At 33.8% G+C, this 22,278-nt stretch overlaps 1 pseudogene; it reads right to left on the minus strand.

Moving 5' to 3' along the window:
- LOC149562575 (floricaula/leafy-like protein) overlaps positions 1-22,278 on the minus strand; it is an 86,359-nt pseudogene that overhangs the window by 54,963 nt on the left and 9,118 nt on the right.

The raw sequence follows: 22,278 nt of genomic DNA on the forward strand, positions 1-22,278 counted from the left end.
CTATCTTATTAGGAGCAATAAAGCTTGTTAGGTCCACCTTGTAAAAGGATTTACAACATAAAATGAAGTATGCACTTGATTAGGAGATTTAACATAAGACTGTTAAGTCCACCTTGTTAGAGGATTTGACTAATGCACTTGTTAGGATCAATTAGTAGTTGATCTATGATTTGCAACTCAGTTTACTAAATGAGATTCCTTTGAAAAAAAATGATCACCTTGATGTGATAGATAAGACTTTTCTTTTCCTTATATTTCTTGTAGCCTTCTTCTAATTTTCACTCATGCTTCTTCTTTCTTCATACATGTACTCATTTGGATATGATAAGATGTATTATACATATACCAGTCCAATTAATTACCTTCTAGAGTTGGCTTCAATACCAAATTCAATAATCTTCACTAAGTCATCTCACTCCTAGAACTCAAGTTCTAAAGACCACTTGGCTGAGGTTTTGACACTCAAAAAAACTTGTCAATACTTAGAAAGCTCTAGCACTCAGTTAACATTGGTGCACAAGTCACATTTATAACTCAGGAGTAGTAGGAACTTAGTTAGTACTTGATGACTCATTGAATATTGAAGAACTTGGTAGACACTGATTGACTCAATTGACCTGCATGGCTCGGTCAACCCTACCTTCATTCACTTCGTTAACATTTTCATCTCGTTAGATATTGATAATCTTGGTAGACACCGATAATCTTGGTTAACACTATAGAGCTTAGTTAACACTACATCCTATATGGTTTGCACTGATAAGCTTGGTAGACTCTATGAAGCTCAACAAACATGACTTTTTGAATATGAAGCTCGATAGCAACTAAAACGCTCGGTATACACTACATGTTGTATGAATAGCTCAGTAGCAACTATAGAGCTCAATAGTATTGTAACCAAATTGATTAAATGTTTAGTCACTAATTTATAAATGATTTGACCATAAGGTCAATAGTAGGTCCATGGAGTTTGTTGCCACTTGATACTAATATAGTTATGGCTCAGATGAAGATGAAAACTTTGATAATGTCCCTTTCATTTCTTCACATTATAATGATATCTCTGGACTAGTACGAATTGGTAAGTATTTTTAATTTTAAGAAATCGTTAAACTTTGTGTGTGTGTACATGTATGCTTTTCTTGTGTGTAAGGGAAGTCTTTGCAATTTTTGTTGAGCCTAGAAATGTAGAAAGAGTCAATTACTATTTATTGTGTTGCACTCCAGAAAGGATGAAGTTAACTGAACTTCAACAAAGTGATGGAATGATATTCCCTATAGGTTTATTTTTCAAATTTGATAAATATTACACATAACTTAAATATTATTTATAATAATTATTATTAATATATATGTACACATTAAAATATATTAACTTTTTAATGCATGGTGTGTGAGGGTTTAGTTGTTTTGGAGGGAACATATCTTAGAAAAACCATGCTTGTTTTTATACATAATCAGCTCAAGCCTTGATTATTTATCATTTATTTATAATTATTTATAAATACTAATTTATTATTATGTATTAAGGTTTAGTATTTTTGAACCCAAGACCTCCTCGATGAGACGATTAGGCAACTCATGTTAATGAAACATGGAATTCACTTTTTTTATTACAAACCTAACAATAAGGTGCTTTAGTATAGTCAACATGTTAATGTTACCTCTATTAATCTACATCAAGTTAAACATCGAAGTGGATGATGCAAGTGGAGACTAGATACTAAGGATCACAGAAGATTATTAAGTGTTCTCCATGAGCGTGTGGAACCATTAAGAACCACCTGATATATTTCATATTTAGGTCTTGCCTAGATATTTCATATTTATCCTCACTTAAGAGATATTTAAAATGTATGTCCATTTAACACAATTATGATTTATGTTCATTTCATGTTTAGTCCACTTATATATGCATGTGTTCATTTCATGTGCAACTTAGGAGTTATAAATGTGTGTATTTATGTCCATTTCATGTTTACTTCACTTATATATGCATGTTTTCATGTCATGTACCTGAGGATGTCTAAATGTGCATTCTTTTCATTTCATGTACAACTTAGGAGTTTTAAATATGTGTATTTATGCTCATTTCATGTTTATTCCACTTATATATACATGTACATGCATATGTATATTAATTTTGTGAATACATCTAAACACATTTCTAGGACTTATAGATGCATGTACATTTTATTTTCAATTATATATTTACTCCACTTTTATGTTTAGGCACATGTACATAAATATGAACATTTCATATTTAATGTCCTTGTATGTTTATGATTCTTTCATGAAGTTAGGACTTATAAATGTGTATGTTCATTTAATGATTATATTTTGAAAAAAAATGTATCTAGACTTACATATGCATGTGGATGATATGTGTATGTTTATTTTTATTTTAGCATTTAAATATAAATTATAACAAATTGAATCACCTAAATCAATCACATGTTCAATCACCTAGAAATTAAATCAATCACATGTAATTAAAATTGAAAGTATGTAATTGAATGTAGGTCACAAATGTTAATCAATCACACATGTAATAAATATCTAAACTATATAATTCAATCAATCACATATAATCATAAAATTAAAAATTAAATTAATCGCATGTAATTAATATCTATTTACTATGTAATTGAATCAAGATAAAAAAATGTAATCAATTAAACATGTCTAATCATAAACTACAAAGATATATCACATGGAGCATAAAGTAGAAATATATAAAAAATGTCTTATCATAAGAATCATATAAATATTTTTTATGTATCATAAATGGACCATAAACATGTTCAAACACATGTCAATACATATATAAATGTAAAATCATAAACATGTACATGTACATGTCTCACTCAAAAGATAAATGATAAACTAAAAATATCATGCAAAAATGGACCATAAACATGTCAATACATATATAAAAGTAAAATAAAAAACATGTACATGTTTGGATCAAAAGATAAATGATAAACTAAAAATATCATGAGTACATCCTAAACTAGAGAGTCATCCAAGCACATATGAATAGATCGACCCTCTAAGTGGGACTGATGAGCATCATGTGGTTCTGAAGTAGCAACTGACCCCTACAAATTTAGTGCACAAAATAATTTGTTAGACTTGTACATGTGTGTGTGTGTGTGTGTGTGTGTGTAAATTAAATCAATTTAAAAGTCTAAATTTAAATTTCACCTAAGCACTAGTAAGTTTCATATCCATCATATGTGTACTCCCACCAGTAGTAGGTGTCATATCAACAATGTCTCTTCTCTCTCCATGATCAGATCCCACACTAGAAGAAGTAGGCTCTGCTAGCTACACCTAGAAAAATATTATTGATTGACAAATATTAGTCGATGTATATGTACACTTGTGTATAGAATTGAAGTATTATACAAAAACAAATTAAAAAAGAGGCACATGTGTTTGAGGAGCAAGAGGATCATCCATGACACATGTTGTAGTGTCATCAATAGAAACATCATCTCTAGTCATGACAATCTTATGTAATAATGAAGAGTATAGAGGGGTGAACAACTAAGATGGAAGTGGAGTAGATTCATTGGTATCATGACCAAATATCATCTCCATATATGATCCCACCCTAGTCCCAACCTCAATCTAACTCAATTGTCATAGCTACTCATCCAAAATATCTAGTCCATCAAGAGTAATAGTAACATTAGCAACTCACATCCCCTTAATTGAATCTACAATAGGCTAAAGTGCATCTGAGTGTTGTGATGGGTGTTGAGTTGAGTGTTTATCACCAAAATCATGTGCATCTCTAATCCTATATGTAACCTCCTATAAAGGTACCCTCTAAATATCGACAATGTATGAATATGCATGTAATATATCATCTAAAAAATAAAATGCCATATCCAAATGTCTACTCTCCCCACTAAGGCCATTTATATCTCCCACATCAGGAAGAGATGAAACTTTGTAAACCTCATCACTTGATACAGTAGGTCCGATACTAGACAATGCCTCTAAAGATGATCTAGGTCAACTAGGTCTACTCATAATATATCTACCTAGAGTGTTAGATGTAATACTACAAGAAGTAGTTTCAATGTGTCCTATCCTATGATTGATTCCCTCTGGGAAACAATAACAACTATATATGCAGTAGTGGCCATCACTAGGGTCACATTTGGATTCCTCTAATCCACTAGCTGTCAAGGATCATGTTGAGGTCAACTAACCAAATGGTACTTATCACGATCTAAAAATCTACCACATCCCCATCCATAATATCCTTGAAGATCAAAATAGTTAACGTTGTGTCCCAAATCAAACTCCATGTATAACTACTAGGAAAAATTAAATCATATTTCATAGTTATTGGGATAGCAACCATGTGCTACAAGAAATTGAGGGTATATCATGCATGAAAATTGTGGCATAATGCATCTTGTAACTAGATAGGCCTTCACCTAAGCTCTACCCTCATAAAATAGGAAAACCTATCATTTGATAATCTCCTTAGGAACTAGGGTCTGAACCTGGGAAAAGGACATATCACCTAAGACCTCTACTTTGAGCTTTGAAAAAATCCTTCCAATAGAGTGTGATGTGAATGTAGTCTATGATCTCATTATATGCTTAAGATCTCAAAAAATCATAAAAATCTAGTAACAAAGACCTCTATATAAATGATTGACAGATTTATCAATTGACTGTCTAAGTCATGTCATCTCTATAGTCACAAAATGGAATATATTATCCATATCAGAAGTGCAAGGGTGAACATGTGATCCCTCCTCCTCTCCCTCTCCCTCTCCCTCTCCCTCTCCCTCTCCTTGCCCCTATCCTAGCCCTTGACCCTTAGGTTGCCCATGATCTTGAGGTTTCAAATGTCCTAGTCCCTAATCCTAAGGTTGCTCATGTCCTAGTCCCTTATCCTAATATTGTCCATGATCTAGTCCCTAATTCTCATCTCTATCATGTGATGTCATCTACATGGTAACATGTGAAAATTAAATGTTAAGTAGGTCTTATCAAATGCTAATTACTATCTTATATCGAAAACTTTGAAGGTGGACTATTAGGTGTTAATAGGTTATATAAGACATGTTAATATGTTATTTAAATTAAGATGTCCTATTAGGCCCTAAGATGTCTATCCTATTAAGAGATAATATGTATATTACATCTTAATCTATGTCTTACTATAAGTTAATAGGTCAAATTAGGTGTTGATGTGCATATAAAAATAAATTAAATGTCATCTACAAATGAGGAGAGAGTGAATGAGAAGAGAGATATAGGAGAGAGAATGAGAGGAGAGGAAAATTGAGAGGAGAGAGAGTGAGAGGAGAGCTCAATATATACTAAGGATAGAGAAAGTCAAAGAAGAGAGTGAGGAGAAGAGACAGTGAAGGTAGAGAGAGTAAAAAGGAGAGAGAGAGAGAGAGAGAGAGAGAGAGAGAGAGAGAGAGAGAGAGAGAGAGAGAGAGAGTAGAGGAGAGAGAAAATTTGAAGAGAGAGTGAGTGAGTTGAAAGAGAGTAAGGAGAGGAGAGCAGTTTACGGTTTACGGTTTAGGATTTAAGTATTAGGGTTTATAGCTTAGGTTTTCAGGATTAGTGTTTAGGGTTTACAATTTATAGATTAGGGTATAGGATTAACTATTTAGGGTTCATGGTTAAAGGATTAGGGTTTAGGGCTTGTGATAAATGTATGATATTGGTTTAGGGTATATGATTTACTATTTAGGGTTTAGGGTTTTAAGATTAGGGTTTAGGGCTTAGGGTTTAGGGATTAGGGTTTAGGCTTACTATTTAGGATTTAGGATTTGTGGTTTAGGGTATAAAATTTACAATTTAGGGTTTAGGATTTAAGGATTAGTGTTTAGGGCTTAGGGTTTAAGGATTAAAGCTTAGGGTTTAAGGATTAGGGTTTAGAGTTTAAGGTTTATAGTTTAAGGATTAGGGCTTAGGGCTTAGGGTTTAAGGATTATGTTTTAGGGTTTAAGATTTATGGTTTATGATTAAGGGATTAGGGTTTACAGTTTATGGTTTAGGGTATAGGATTAACTATTTGGGGTTTATGATTAAAGGATTAGTGCATGGGGCTTAGGGTTCATGGTATCAGTTTAGAGTATAGCATTTATAGTTTACAGTTTAGGGTATAAGATTTACTATTCTAGGTTTTGGGTTTAATAAGGATTAGGGTTTAGGGTTTATAGTTTATGGCTTATGGTATAGGATTTACTATTTAGGGTTTAGGGTAAAAGCTTTATTATTTAGGTTTTATGATTTACGGTTTGAGGTATATGATTTACTATTTAGGGTTTAGGATTTAAAGATTAAGGTTTAAGGATTAGTGTTTAGGTCTTACGCTTTAAGGATGAGGCTTTAGAACTTAGGGTTTAGGGTTTAAGGATTAGGCTTTAGGGTCTAGGGTTTAGGGTTTAAGGTATACGATTTAAGGATTAGGGTTTAGGGCTTAGGATTTAAGGATAAGAGATTAGGGTTTACAGTCTAAGGGTTAGGGTTAAGGATTTAAGATTTATGGGTTACGATTAAGGGTTTAGGGTTTATGATTTATGCTTTAGTGTATATGATTAGCTATTTGGGGTTTACCGTTAAAGTATTAGGGTTCAGGGCTGAGGGTTTACGATATCAGTTTAGGGTATAGGATTTAGGGTTTAGGGTTTACAATTTATGGTTTAAGGTATAAAATTTACTATTCTAGGTTTTGGGTTTAGGGCTTAGGGTTTAATGATTACCCAAGGTTTAGGGTTTAAGGATTAGGGTTTAGGGTTTAAGGTTTAAGGTTTAGGGTTTAGAGTTTAAGGATTAAGGTTTAGGGTTTAGGTTTTACAATTTATGGTTTAGGGTATAGGATTTACTATTTTAGGTTTAGGGTTTTAGGATTACAATTTATGGTTTATGGTTTAAGAAATAGGGTTTAGGGTTTAGGGTTTAAGGATTGGGGTCTAGGGTTTAGGGTTTAATATTTGGGGTTTAGGGTTTAAGCTTTAGTTTTTCCAACTATAGTTTTAACTACAATTTTTCAACTATAGTTTAGATAGCTATGTTTTTCCAACTATAGTTTAAATAACCATGTTTTTTCAACTATAGTTTAAAAAACTATGTCTTTTCAAGTCAAGTTTAAACATAAATATGTATTTTCAACTATATTTTATATTTTTCCAATATTTTCCATCCACCTAGTACTAGATTTTTGTTTTTTTATTTTCTATTGGCCTAGAGTTTTTCATTTTGAAACTTGTTATTTTTTCAACTATAGGATTCACTATGATTTTCCAATATTTTCTAACTATATTGTTATGTTTAAAACTATGCAACATAATAAAAAAATTACTAATTTAAATTAAACTAACTATAATTTAACATTTAAACATAAAACTAATTAAGAAACATTAAGTAAGTATATTTTTTCGAACTAAAGTTTAAACATAAATATGTTTTTTCAACTATACTTTATATTTTTCCAATATTTTCTAACACCTCGTACTAGATTTTTTATTTTCATTTTCTATCAACCTAGAGTTTTTTTTTTCCATTTTCAATCAAGATCTGGAGTTTTCCATTTTTTTAACTTATTATTTTTTCCAACTATAGGTTTCACTATGTTTAAAACTATGCACCATAGTAAAAATGTACCAATTTACATAAAACTAACTACAATTTAATATTTAAACATAAAACTAATTAAGAAACATTTAAAACAACTAATATTTTATTAAAAATAACTAAAAATTCATTTAAAAAATATATATTCTTTAAAAAATATTATTAAAAAAATACATATTGAAATTCTTGAAAGAAGTAAAAAAATGCAGATGGTGATGTTGTTTCCACTGTCAACATCACTAGCTATGCTCTAAGCCCTTGGGTCCATAAGAAAGTAGTAGAAAATGATAAATAAATTGGTTGTTTTAAATTTACATTGTTAGTAGCTACAAGGCTTTGATCGAATGTTGTTTTTGATGTGCCACGCGGTGCTATGATCGAAACATGTATTGTTTGGGCTTCATTTGAAGCCCTTTAATGTGGGAAATCCCACTTTCCATCTAATTTCTTGGTGATGGAAAGTGGGAAGCATTATTGTGGCTTCACCCCTCCATTTTCTTTACATATTTGAGGTCCTCCTTATTGTCCTACAAAAGGTGAATGGTGGTGGACACAAAATGCATGCCATGCACTGAGAAATTTTCCACCTGATCAAACTTATCCTCTAGGTCTACATTCTTCTTAACTAAGAAAGTGATAGTCTCCTTTAGTCTAGCACTATCTTGTTTGATAGGGGGATTCTTTTGAATAGTTTCTTGGGGTTTAGGGTTCACTTCCTTCTATGGGATCCTTCTTTGGATTGTCAATAGGATTTCTAGTTTTCTTATTATGAGGTTGCATGTTTTTAAGTTCCTAATTAGGAAGGTGATTGTCCCTTGATCTACCATCTCATGCCCCACCTTTGAAACTAAGGTTTTTCTTCAGTCTTAAAGGTATTTGACACATGGGATGACATAGAAATTTATTGACCAGTAGTACTAGTATCCTTGCATTTTTCTTCACTAGCACTCTCCTCATCATCATGTTCCCCATAATTCATCTTGGTACTTTCCTCTTTGGCCTAGGCTATTTATTCCTCCTAGTATTATTAGTTGAGTTAGAGCTAAGCAATATCCTCTAACTTGGGGGTAGAGGGATTCTTATCAATTAATCTCTTGCTAGTCTTAGGGATTTTCTTTCTACCCATAGATCTAACATTATCAACATCAAGAACCTCATTTTTTCCATTTTAATATTCTTCACAGTAGAAGAGGGATTCTTATTTCCTATGGACTGACTAGGAGGGGAGGAGGTTTAAGGGGCATCATATATTTTAGGTGGGGATGGGCTATGGTTTTCACTTGAGGGTTAAGACCCTTATGAAACTAAAGAGGAAAAATATTAGGGCTTGGTGGTAAATGGATTAACTCTTTCCCTCATCCCTCTTGTTACCCACATTTTAGATAGATTTCTCTATGGAGTTTAAGTTATAGGAAAGGAAAAGAAATAATCTCTCTATTCGTAAAGTGTTTGAGAATAGGAAAATGATAATAGTATAAACCTATTTTCAAGCATAAAGGACCTCATTATGGCATAGAAAATGACATCCCATTGGTCTTTCCAAGAATCAACAAACTAATTGGAAGCCCTTTCATCATTACCCTCTATGTATTCCATAAAAGTAATCAACCTACCTTCACACATGTAAGTCCTAGAAACTTTATCCTTTCTAATAACTTCCTCAATCCTTGGTGGCTCAATATGAGTAGCACTACTCTACATAGTCACTTCATCTCCAAACTCCATCCTCAAATCCTCAGAGACTTCTAACATACTCACAAGTAAACAATCTCAACAACCAAAGGTAAGAAAATTGAATGGAAAACTTTTTCTCGGCTGATACCAAATCACAATAGTATTAAAATCTTTAACAATGTAATAACACTTGGTTTTATCACATGTAAAAGAGGAATACATTATATTCCCAAGATGCCACTTCCCACCCTCTCCATAACTATTCAATTAATGATGCTTAAAAGTCGTTCGAGAATTAGAAAGTCTCAAACTTTGGGATTGTCAGAATTTCCTCCATGTCTTTTTTTGGGTATAGAACATGGCTTCCTTACAATGTATAATAAATAGCATACTAACTAAAAATATAGCCCAAATTAAGAACATCATTATAAAGCCATCATTTGTACAAGGTGCCAACTAAACTTTGTTCACCGTCCCCCACAAATTTGAAAAGGTTATCATGGAAACACATGTTTTTCTTTTTTTAAAAGAGATAGAATCACCATTGGAAGATCACATTCCCTTTCCCAAGTGCATTTATTTATGACTTCATTCCTGTATAATGAAAGGTTGTCTACCACTTCGTTACCTTCATGGTACACATGTTGAATAGTCATATTGATAAGCCTATTGAGAAAAATTTGAGCATCCTTAATTATTTTCATTTCATGCCAATTCATCCTTCTATCCCCTTTAATGGCCTTAATAAAAAGAAGAGAGTCTCCCCAAAACACTAATTTAGGAATACCTAGACTAACAGTTATCTCCAACCCTCCCAAAAGGCCCATAGCCTCTATCACATTGCTTGACATTATACCACAGTTCCTCGAGCAACCCTTGATATAATTTCCATGATCATCCCTTATAACATGCCCAATAGCTATAGTATCATTCCTTCTAGATTTGTCAAAATCAATTTTCCACCAACTTGTGCGAGGTAACTTCCATTTCATGCCTTTCCTTTATAAAGTCCTTATGTGATCCATTTTTTACACTAACTAGGAATTATTGCAAACCTCTAGCCATTTCTTTTTAGGTTGTGCTAGAGTAAAATAGGGAGTTTTCTATTTCCAATTGAGAGAACATCACCTAATAAAAGCCATAGTTATGCAAGTAACAACCTTTGGGGTGGATTTCTTCTCTAAAAATGTGGTTATTATGTTCCTTCCATATATTTCAATGGATATAGGGGGGAATTGATTTCCAGATGATTAATGATAGGATGGTGGGAGGGACACTTCTAGTTGAAAATGACTTGTTGGATGTTAGTGTTAAACATCCCAGAATTCCCCACCTAGTTGAAAACAATCAACCAAACAACAAAGGTATAAGAGCAATGGATTGGAAGATAGGGGATAGTATCTTCCTCAAAATTACATAGAGTACACCATTTAACTAGTTGAAACCCACATCTTTGGAGATTATTGATCATGAGAATACTGTTATGCATGACTAACCACCCAAAAAAAATCCTTAGGAAGGAAGTAACAATTCTGAATATACCCTCAGCTTTCTAAGGAGCATCCTGAGCTAATGATGATGTAGTAGGCCGATCTCACACTAAAATCTCCTCAAGAATTCTTGTGCCAAATAAGCTCATCTCTATTTAAGAGGGAAGGGATACAAATTTCACTCAGGATATTCCCCATCTCATCATGCAATTCTCTCTCCATGGAATTGAGATTACCTAGATTTGGGCTTTCCCATTTATCATTGTCAATATAACTATCCCCCTTGAGACCATAGTTAGACACACTTTGATCCTTCAATGAGGAGAACTTGATCTAAATAAGAGGGGATTCCCCAGTCCACCTATCTTCCCAAAATCTAACTATATTCCCATCTCCAATGTTTCATCTCACTGCTCCAATGTGTTCACCAACCCAATCTATGGAGTGGGGGAGGGATTTGTATTCACTAAATTCCAAATAGCCACCAAAGGGGTTGCCTCACCTTCCATTTTGGAGGCCCTAGTTTCATCCTTGGGGGCCTCAACATATCTAAAGGGATCTTCCCCTTTTCTAGAAAACCATTGGTATTTTCCATCCTCTTGGGCTTTTCAGGAGAAGAAATTAGCTTCTCAATATTCTCCATAAAAGGGTAACCCTCTAGATTTTTTTTTCCTAATCCTCCATCTCCCCCAAGGGAACAAAGGAGATTTTAGGGCCTCTCTAAAGGAGCATCATAGGTCAATCTTACTCAGAATACTCTCATTAGCTAAGGAAAATTTTCCTGCCCTTTTCTCCTTCTCATTACTACTAGGTTTGTCATCAGTAACAACATGACCATACTTCTTGCACTTCTGGCAATACAAATATGCATTCTCGTAGATGAGAGCTTGTGTCCAAGTGTACCATTTAGATTCTAAAGCAATGTTGTAAGGGTGGGGTTTATTTATAACCACATTGACACTAAACTTGGCAAATCCAAGTTGGGATTTGTAAAGGGTTATAATATCTTCTTTAATGTAGTGTCTAAAGGAATCTGCAATCCATCTAAATACATTCTCGTCCCAGTACTCTAAGGGTAGACCAAGAAGTCTAACCCAAACTCGGGTCGTTGTGCATAGATCAACACTAGGAAAAAAGCATGGCTTTCATTTGGTGAAAACCAAAGAATACTTTTTGAAACTCCATGTTCCGGCCAAAACATGTTTACAATTAATACCATCAATATAAATAATAAAAATACAAATTTTTTTTAATAAAATATCATAATAACTTATTAAATAAAAAATTTAAAGAATTAAAAACTATTTATTAACATCTCTAATATAATAATTTTAAAAATTAATAATATAACTCATATTTTAGGAAAAATTATAAAATTAATTCTAATGACTAAACAAATCATTTGAAAACCTTTATACCTCAAAAATTGCACTACAAACAAGGCATACATACCCTACCCCCTAGTGGGATTTGAACTTATGACCTCTCTTTTTAAGAGTAACAAGTTCTCCACTAGTAGGCCAACTCAACCTATACATTCAAAGTTTGTGGACATGATAGTTGTAGAAGAGTTTGTGATTATCCTTTGGTTGTCCTTAAATAAACAAAGTTAATTCATCTTTATCCACAATTATCCTTTTTTATTTCATTTATTAAACCTCTCAACTCCTTAAAAATAGCTAGTGTCCTTGCACTCAGCAAGACTTGATCCCTAGTGGGATCTGGTGGGCTCTTTGTAAGCCATTCAACTTCAGCAATAGACCAAGGGCCCATTGACAAAAAAATATTTTTTATATAAATGGATATTGAAGTTTATAGTTTTAGAATTTTTTGATTCCCAAAAAAAGAACATAAGTTTCCTGAGTAATAATACTTTAAAATATTAAATGATTTCCTATTTGAAACCAAACAGCGGTAAAAATTATTACTCCATCTCGAATTTCATTCCAATCGACAATTAATCAATAACAATTTTGAACCGTATCAGTAGCACCAAATTTGAGCTTTAACTATGGAATGGGTGGAATTCCTTTGAAAAATATCTCAACGAAACATAGCAAAGAATCTCTCGATTGGAATTTCGACCTTTGCAAAATACATTTATTTAACAATATAGAAACAAATAGCTTTCCCCCATAGAAGTTGCAGAGGAAACACAAGAAACATTCATCTTTCCCTAAAGAATGGGGGGCAACCAACAGAAATCCAAGAAATTGTTTTTTTTTCTCTCGAGAGAAAGATACGTAAAGTAAACATGTGGGCCACAAAAATAAAAAATAAAAATTGCCAAACCTTTGTTAACGTCCGCCAACAGAATACCTCGGAAGAGAAATGAACTCAGAGAGCGGCGTGGGGAGAGGAGTGACTGATGGAGACAGTAACAAAGAAGAGGCTCTACAGACGGGACAAGACGGTGAAAGATACGGAGATCGAACAACACGTGTCCTGCGGGCGGGATAGCTACTGCAGCTGGTAAAACACCAGCTTCACATACAAATCTATGACACTCTGGTTCACTAGCCTCATGACTCCTTCAATGCAGTTAATAATAATGTTCGCTGCCGCACTATTGTTAGTATTATTCCATTCTATGCCACCGTTTTCTATAGAGTGAGTGCCAGTAGCTACCTATATGGTGTTTTTGCGCTTTTTTTAAAAGGTTATAAGGGGTACGCTGATGAGGAGATAACAAGAACAAAGCTTATAATAGGCTCAATATTGGATGGAAAGAAGAAATAAATAAATAAACTACAGGGAAACACCAAATATGAACAACACCTTACACGTTACATTTGTTCATTCATGGCAAGCACATAGGGATGCTGTCTTACCAAACACATGTTTCTTCAAACTGTAGCCCATTCCTGCAAATGGCCATGCAGAAAGTAATATACATTCCTCCTACCCGCTCTCCACCACACTCAGGCCACTTCACATGGTGATTATGCGAGCAAGAGGTATTTTTGCCCAAATAAACTTCCAGAGATTCTAATGTGATTCTGGCTTCCTGTAGCAATAACTTCTACAGAAAGAAAACAATGCTACTACTACTATTTTATTTAGAAAACAATAGATATGATATGCATCCCTAATCGATTTGCAGTGTGAATAAAATAAAACCAAAACTCAAGTAGCAAGAAAGCACTACAATTTTATTCATTTCATCTATTCATCTCAGTCTTTCTTCACATAGAGAAAAAAATCTCAAATCATACTCTCCCAAAAGATTTCGGAGAGGATTTATAAACGAAGCCAAACAGTTAAGAACTGATTTTGGCAACCACCAGACCCGTAAAGGTTTGTTTAAACTTTTACTAAAGTTATAACAAAATATTAATTAAACCCTAAAATTAAACACCACCCCAAATGCAATTCAAACCCTAAAATTTAATAATAACAAAAAAACATTTAAACACCATCACAATTGCAAACCAAAAATTTATTCATGTGCCCAGCACTTGCTCCTGGAGCATATGACCATTTGTCTCTTTCCTTATTTTAGATCCTTTTTGTAATGGTTGTATAGTCTATCTGATTGTGTCATAATAATCTTATTCATGTTCAGCTTCTGCTTGTAGGACCTCAGCACCATAGTTCTCCCAGTTTTGTTTATATATGTTTATCCTAGCCTATATTCATATACTATACATTAATGCAATATATAAAAAGTAAATTTATATAAAATTGAATGTCTCTGAGTTCCAACTTTGTAGGTCTTAAATTAAAAATTCAACATGAGAATGAGTATTCCAACTATAATGAATCACAATAAATAGAAGGCACATTACGGGATAGGACGGTTCATAGTTGGAGTATTTAAAACCTAGATTCAACTATTTTAAAATAAAAAATACATGTAACATGACAAATGACAAGGGAAGTGAATCCCAGTAGCAATTCAAAAGGATATGTTATTTGCTGATAGAAATGGTATCTTAACTAGTACAGATTTGGAATGTAATGTATTACATCCATTTTGCATATAGTTTCAAAGTAGATTTTTTATACGGTGAAAGAAGTCATGAGTACATTGTCTTATTAGCTACTTTTTTTCTTTTTCGATAGAGGGAAATTACAGATAGCCAATAACAACAAAAAGATAGACCAGCGTGAACCACATTTTTATCAGCAGCATTAACCCTTTTTTTACTTTAAATGATCACATCCACAGCGGTGCAAACAATGAAGTTCAAGTTTCAACCTTTGCTTTATTAAATTGGATCTTGGGTGAATGTGAGGATTACAGCCTTACGGTAACAAAAGGACACATCTGGTATACTATACTTTAATTGGCATTCGAGCCAATATCAATTTATGTCTACTCCTGTTAAAGAGCAGATTCTCTTACCTTTAAATTTAATCATGCTGTGCTTTAATAATAATAATAGTGAACTTGTTCGCAACTTGGCTGTGCGTTTGAAAGACGCTGATAAATTGACCCTTAATTTAGCCTCGTCAAAAAAAATAATTATTTATTGCTTTTAAAACAATTTCTTGGATTGGGCGGTCCGTCTGGTAATTTCTTAGATATTTTTGTTTGGCTCTAGTTCATTTTTTCTGATCTATTAAGGGCTTAAAACCTTCTTCATTTAAAATAAAATTTTGAAGTGAAAATGTTGAGGTTCATATTTTATTATAAAAATAAGTTATAATTATTTATGATTATTTTTGAGATTTGACAATAAAATTTATTTAAAGTATTTTTATTCATAAAATTTAAAGTTGTAATATTTTGTTTGAAAAGTTATATTTAAAAAAAAAAGATTATTATTTTAAATTTATAGAAACCTTATTTGCTTATTGAAAATTATGGGTCTCTTCTTTCTAAAAATACAACATCAATAGATTATTTTAAAATGATATTCATATTATAATTATAGTGTACTATATGTTGGAATATTAATTGCATTTAATTGTTTGTCCTTGGAGCCAAATGCCCACCTACCACCTCTAACAACCTGCACAACGTTTAAAACATTTAATACGGGTAAGTGAGTTTTTCAAATTTGAAAATGAGGGGTAAAATATTTGGCAGAAGACAAAAAGAATGACTCACTCTCATTCGATTAGTTGAAGTTGAAGAGATTAGAAGTTGCAGAGAGAAGAGAAGTGATCAGTAGGTCCAATCATCAGAGTGCAGAGATAGAAGGAAGTTCATTTCATGCTTGCAGATGCACGTGTTTCTTCTCTGGTCATTCTGTAAGTTATTGTTTGTTGAGTTCAAATAGTGATTGCTCCAAGCGTTATTGTATGCAACCATTAGAGCTGCAAGTTCAAAATTTTAAGTTGTTTATTAGTTTGAAGTTTTAGGGCTATTTTAGGATTTTTCTAGTTGTAGTCGAATGCTCCCAGATTTTGTAATAGTTTCAATCAAATTTGAATACCAAGCAAGCAGGCATACATGAATCCATTACTATTTATTCATTCCATTTGTGAAGTTTATTGTTGAATATTTTAAGCCTAGGGATCTTTGGTTTTAATGGTGGTAACATTCACATTGGAAGTGTGTCACTCAGTTTGGTCTTTATTTGAGTTTTAACTTTACAGTCATTGTCGAGTTCACTCGACATCTACTTCTACCAAGCTCCACCCTGTATTGGTGACCGAGCTCACTCGACATCCATTGTTGCCAAGTTTCCCTTCACATGCCGAGTTCACTAGGCTCCTTCTTATGCCGAGCTCACTCAGCACACTCCTGCCACTTAGATTATTAAGGTGCCGAGTAAAAATGGCACTCGACAATAGTTAGTGCCGAGTGAAAATATTAAATTTTTAAATTTATTTTAATATTTCTCACATGGCATTAGAGCCTTGAGGCCCCACATCAATAGTGAGTTAGGGCATTTTTTTCTTGGGATATTTGACATGGCAGGAGATGCAGGAAAGATATGGCAACAACCACCACCCTTCAATGGACAAAATTATGATACATGGGCAAAGAAGATGAAGACCATAATGGTCGCAAATTATTTATGGGAGTTTGTGATTAATGGTTTCAATGATGTGACAGACCCAACTTAGTATGTTGCTCTCACAAATGCACATAAGACTCAATTGAAAGAGTTAAGGAGAAGGGATGCTAAGGCATTAAGTTTGATTGAAGCAGCAATGATAGAGATAGATTTTCCCAAAGTTGTAGCAGTAAATTATGCAATGGAAGCTTGGGATATCCTTGAGATGAACTTCAAGGGGACTGATAAAGTTCGTATAGTAAAGCTACATAATATAAGGAGGGAGTTTGAGAACCTTTAGATGAAGGAAAATGAATTAGTTGATGATTTCAATTCAAGAACCTCCAATGTGATTAACCAACTGAAGTCAAAAGGAGAAGACTATCAAGAGCAGAGGATGGTGGAAAAGATATTAAGTTTACCTCATAAATATGACAATTTGGTCATGACCACAGAAGAGGCAAAAGACCTCACTGTTTTGACGATGGATGAGTTGATGGATATTCTTCAAACCCATGAGGATAGGATCAAGAGATCTACTTTTTTTTCTTTCCAAGAGCAAGCATTCAAGGCTCAGTCAAATCCAAGAGGAATGGGGAGAGGAAGAAATGGCTCAGGCAGAAACTCTAGAGGTAGAGGCCAAGGTAATGGAGGACAAAGAAATGTTGCAGCAAAAAGTTCAGGAAGAGCAGATGGAGCAAGTAGCTCACAAAATACTTCAAGAGGAGGTAAGAAAAACTAAAACTCAAATAGAAGTAATGTAGAATGCTATTATTGTCATAAATATGGGCATTATGCAAGTGAATGCTGGAAGAAGCAAAATGATCAGTCAGGACAAGCAAATGTGGCTGATGTGAACATGGGAAGTGGAAACAATGCCACTGCCTTCATCATGCATAATGTTGGTGAAGAAGGAAGCCCTAAAGTTTGGTACCTCAATAGTGGATGTAGCAACCACATGTGTGGTAATGAAACTTTGTTTTCATTTATTGACAAGAGTTTCAATTTTGAGATTAAAATAAGTAACAATGGAACCCTACCAGTAGTACACAAAGGATTTATTATGGTCCACACCAAGCAAGGTGAGAAGAAGGAAATACAAAATGTGTATTTTTCCTTTAGTATGAAGCACAATCTGATGAGCATTGGTCAGCTCATTCAAAATGGATACAAAGTGCTGATGAAGAATGACAATTGTGTCATTCATGAAAAGGATGGGAGCAAGAACTTTCTTGCAATAGTTCAAATGATAAAGAACAGAATGTTTCCCTTGAGGATAGAGACATGTTTCTCATCTCAAGTTGGTGCCACAACTCCCACACAATCAGCTCTAAGGAGTGTGATTGAAGACCCTTCATAGCTATGGCACCTCAGGTATGATCATCTTGGCTATGCTAGTCTAAATTTGTTGTCAAATAAAAGAATGGTAGAAGGTTTGCCACGAATAGAAGATTCATGTGGCAAGTGTGAGGCTTGTATTTTGGGTAAGCAACATAGGCTTCCCTTTAATTCTAGAAGTTCTAGGAGGGCTAGATATCCATTAGAATTAGTGCATACTGACCTAGTCGGTCGTATGCAAATTACTTCCATTGGGGCAAGTACTTATTTCATGAAATTTATTGATGATCTCAGTCATAGGACATGGGTTTATTTTTTGAAATTTAAATATAAAGCATTTGATAAGTTTCTTGAGTTCAAAGCCCATGCTGAAAGAGAATGTGGACACTATATCAAGGTCCTAAGATTAGATAGAGGAGGGGAGTATACTTTCAATTCTTTTGTAAATTTTTGCAAAAAACATGGCATAAAGAAAGAGCTCACAGCCAACTATACACCACAACAGAATGGAGTGGCTGAAAGAAAGAATAGGATCATTCTTGAAATGGCAAAGAGCATGATGAAAGAGAAAGGTCTCCCAACTAAATTTTGGGGAGAGGCTGTGGCAACAATAAGTTACTTAATTAATAGGTGTCCTACAAAGGTAGTTCATGATAGAATTCCAATGGAAGCATCCAGTCATAAGGAAGATGGATAGTTAAACACCTAAGGGTGTTTGGATGTGTTGCATATGCACATGTGCCTAAAGAGAAAAGGCAAAAATTGAATGAAAAAGGTCTAGAGTGCACTTTCACAGGGTACAACTCAGAATCAAAGGCATACAGATTGTATGACCCATTGAACAACAAGATGATTTTCTCAAGAGATTTGAAATTTTTTGAAAATCGGTCATGGTATGGACCAGCTGATGAATCACCGAGCATGTTAAGTAAAGTGTCAATTATGAGTGAAGAGGAAGTTGATGAACAACAAGAAGAAGGAGCAAATAGAAGAAAAGGAAAGAAGCCTCAGTCATTGCCGAGCTCCTCTAGGGATGATTGAGTGTCAGCGCCAAGTAATAGTGAAGACAAAGCTAGTCGGCAAAGCAACAACAATGAAGATTATGATCCCACACTCTCCTCCATGTTACCAAGAAAGACCAAGAGTCTTAGGGAGATATACCAAGATGAAAGGTATGAAGATTATGATGAGAGTGTTAATTTTGCATTATTTTCTCATAGTGATCCACTATTTTTTGAAGAAGTTGTTAAGGAGAAGAAATGGTGTAAAGCCATGGATGAGGAGATAGATGCTATAGAAAGGAATGAGACATGGAAGCCAATTGAATTGCCTCACAAAAAGAAAGTAATTGGAGTGAAATGGGTCTACAAGACCAAATGTAATGCCGAAGGCAAGATTGATAAGCATAAGGCAAGGCTTTTAGTCAAGGTCTACAAACAGTAGTATGGCAGGGATTATGATGAGACATATGCCCCAGTTGCAAGAATGGAAACCGTGTGTGCTATCATAGCAATTGCAGCTCAGCACAAATGGAAAGTATTTCAAATGGATGTCAAGCCTACTTTCTTGAATGGTGTATTGAAAGAAGAAGTCTATGTGGAGCAGCCACATGGTTATGAAATTGTAGGTGAAGAACACATAGTATATAGAATTAAGAGAGCTCTTTATGGGCTCAAGCAAGCTCCAAGCACATAGTACAGTAGGATTGACTCATATTTGATGAGCAATGGCTTTATCAAGAGCAATGGTGAGCCTACTCTCTACATCAAGGAAGCAAATGGAAATGTATTTATTGTTGTCTTGTATGTAGATGATTTAATTTTTACTAGTAATGACAATGCTCTAATTGGTGAGTTCAAAGAAGCCATGAAAAATGAATTTGAGATGACGGACCTTGGTCTCTTGAAGTATTTTCTATGCATAGAAGTAAAACAAATGCATGATGGCATCTTCATCTCTCAATAAAAATATGCAAGGTAGATCTTGGAGAGATTCAAAATGCAGAATAGTAAGCTAGCCCCCACACCAATAGCTATAGGTCTGAAGTTAAGAAAGGAAGACTCTAGCAAGAGAATGGATCCAACACTATACAAGAGTATGGTTGGAAGTTTGATGTATTTGACTGCAACTCAGCCAGACTTGATGCATGTAGTAAGCTTGATTTCTAGATGTATGTGAAAGGTACCAAGGGATTTGGAATTTTGTATATTGTAGAAAATGAATTCAAGTTGGTAGGTTATGCAGATAGTGTTTGGCTAGAAGTATAGATGATAGGAAGAGCACTTCCAAATACATGTTTCATATGGGATCAAGTACAATTTTATGGGCATCCAAGAAGTAACCTATTGTTACTCAATCTAAAGCAGAGGTTGAATACTTAGTAGAAAATGCAGTAGCATGTCAAGCTATTTGGTTAAGAAGAATCTTGACAGATTTGAATGAAAGGCAATAGGATGGAACCACAATTTATTGTGACAAAATTTCTTCAATTGCATTATCCAAGAATCTAGTCTCCCATGGTAGAAGTAAGCATATTGAAATCAGATATCACTTCATCAGAGAGTTGGTGGAGAATGGGGATATCAAGATCGAATTTTGTAAGTCTAAGCAATAGCTAGCAAGTATTTTTACCAAGCCATTAGGCATTGGAAGTTTTGTACACCTAAGAGAGTGTCTTGGTGTAGTTGATTTGGATCAGTAGTGATCCTTGTTAGTTTGGCTTGGGACAAAGGGGGAGTGCTGGAATATTAATTGCATTTAGTTCTTTGTCCCTAGAGCCAAATTCCCACCTACCACCTCTGACGACTTGCACAATGTTTAAAAGATTTAATATGGGTAGGTGAGTTTTTCAAATTTGGAAATGAGGGGGAAAATATTTGGCAAAAGACAAAAGGAATGACTCAATCTCTCATTCAATTAGTTGAAGTTGAAGAGATTAGAAGTTGCAGAGAGAAGAGAAGTGATCAGTAGGTCCAGTCATCAGAGTGCAAAGACATAAGGAAGTTCATTTCGTGCCTACAGATGCATGTGTTTCTTCTCTGGTCATTCTGTAAGTTTATTGTTTGTTGAGTTTGTCCTGTTGAAGTAGTGATTGCTCCAAGCATTATTGTATGTAGCCATTAGAGCTTGAACTTCAAAATTTTAAGTTGTTTATCAATTTAAAGTTTTAAGGTTATTTTAGGATTTTTCTGGTTGTAGCTGAATGCTCCTAGATTTTGTAATAGTTTCAATCAAAGTTGAATACCAAGCAAGCAGACATACGTGAATACATTGCTCTTTATTCATTCCATTTTTCAAGTTTATTGTTGAATATTTTCAGCCTTGGGCTCTCTAGTTTTAATGGTGGTAACATTCATGTTGGAAGTCTGTCACTCAATTCGGTCTTTATTTGAGTTTTCACTTTACAGTTATTGCCTAGTTCACTCGGCATCTACTTCTACTGAGCTCCACCTTGTAGTGGTGACTGAGCTCACTTGGCATCCATTATTGCCAAGTTTACCTTCAAGTCTCGAGTTCACTCGGCTCCTTCTTGTGCCGAGCTCACTCGGCACACTCCTGCCACTCGGCTTATTAAGGTGCCGAGTAAAACTGGCACTCAACAATAGTTAGTGCTGAGTGAAAATATTAAAGTTGTAAATTTATTTTAATATTTCTCACACTATAGATATCTTGATTATGGAGAAAGTAAACAAGGAAAGATATAGGAAAATATAGAAGGAAGAAAATTTCAAACTATAGAAATGAAACAAAGAATATAAAAATACTTCTTAAAAAATACAAGACATTCAAATTTTAAAATAGTAATACTATAAAAGAAATAAGAATTTAAAATATAATCCACACAATAATTGAAATCAATATAATGATAATTTTAAAAAAATATCTTATAAATAAACTATATAAATAAAAAGTACTTAAACCAATCTTCATTATTCAATAATTCTCAAACTTATTTATTAATTTAAAAAATATTAAATATCACAATTTACATTTCTTCATTAAAAAACTATATTAATCTAGGTACAACTTTTTGAACGTAAATAAACAAAACATAAATTTTAAAAGAAAGTTGAATGTGGGCCTCATGGGAGAATAAGAAACACAACGATGTCTCTTAAAAGAAAATAGCAAAATGCATACGAGAAGTCATGCTATTGATAATTCTTTTATTGAGGGTCTGCATATTCATCATCAAACATCCT

Source organism: Cupressus sempervirens, chromosome 4, assembly GCF_028749045.1.
Source record: "Cupressus sempervirens isolate cs-2001-9-10 chromosome 4, ASM2874904v1, whole genome shotgun sequence".
NCBI lineage: Eukaryota > Viridiplantae > Streptophyta > Pinopsida > Cupressales > Cupressaceae > Cupressus > Cupressus sempervirens.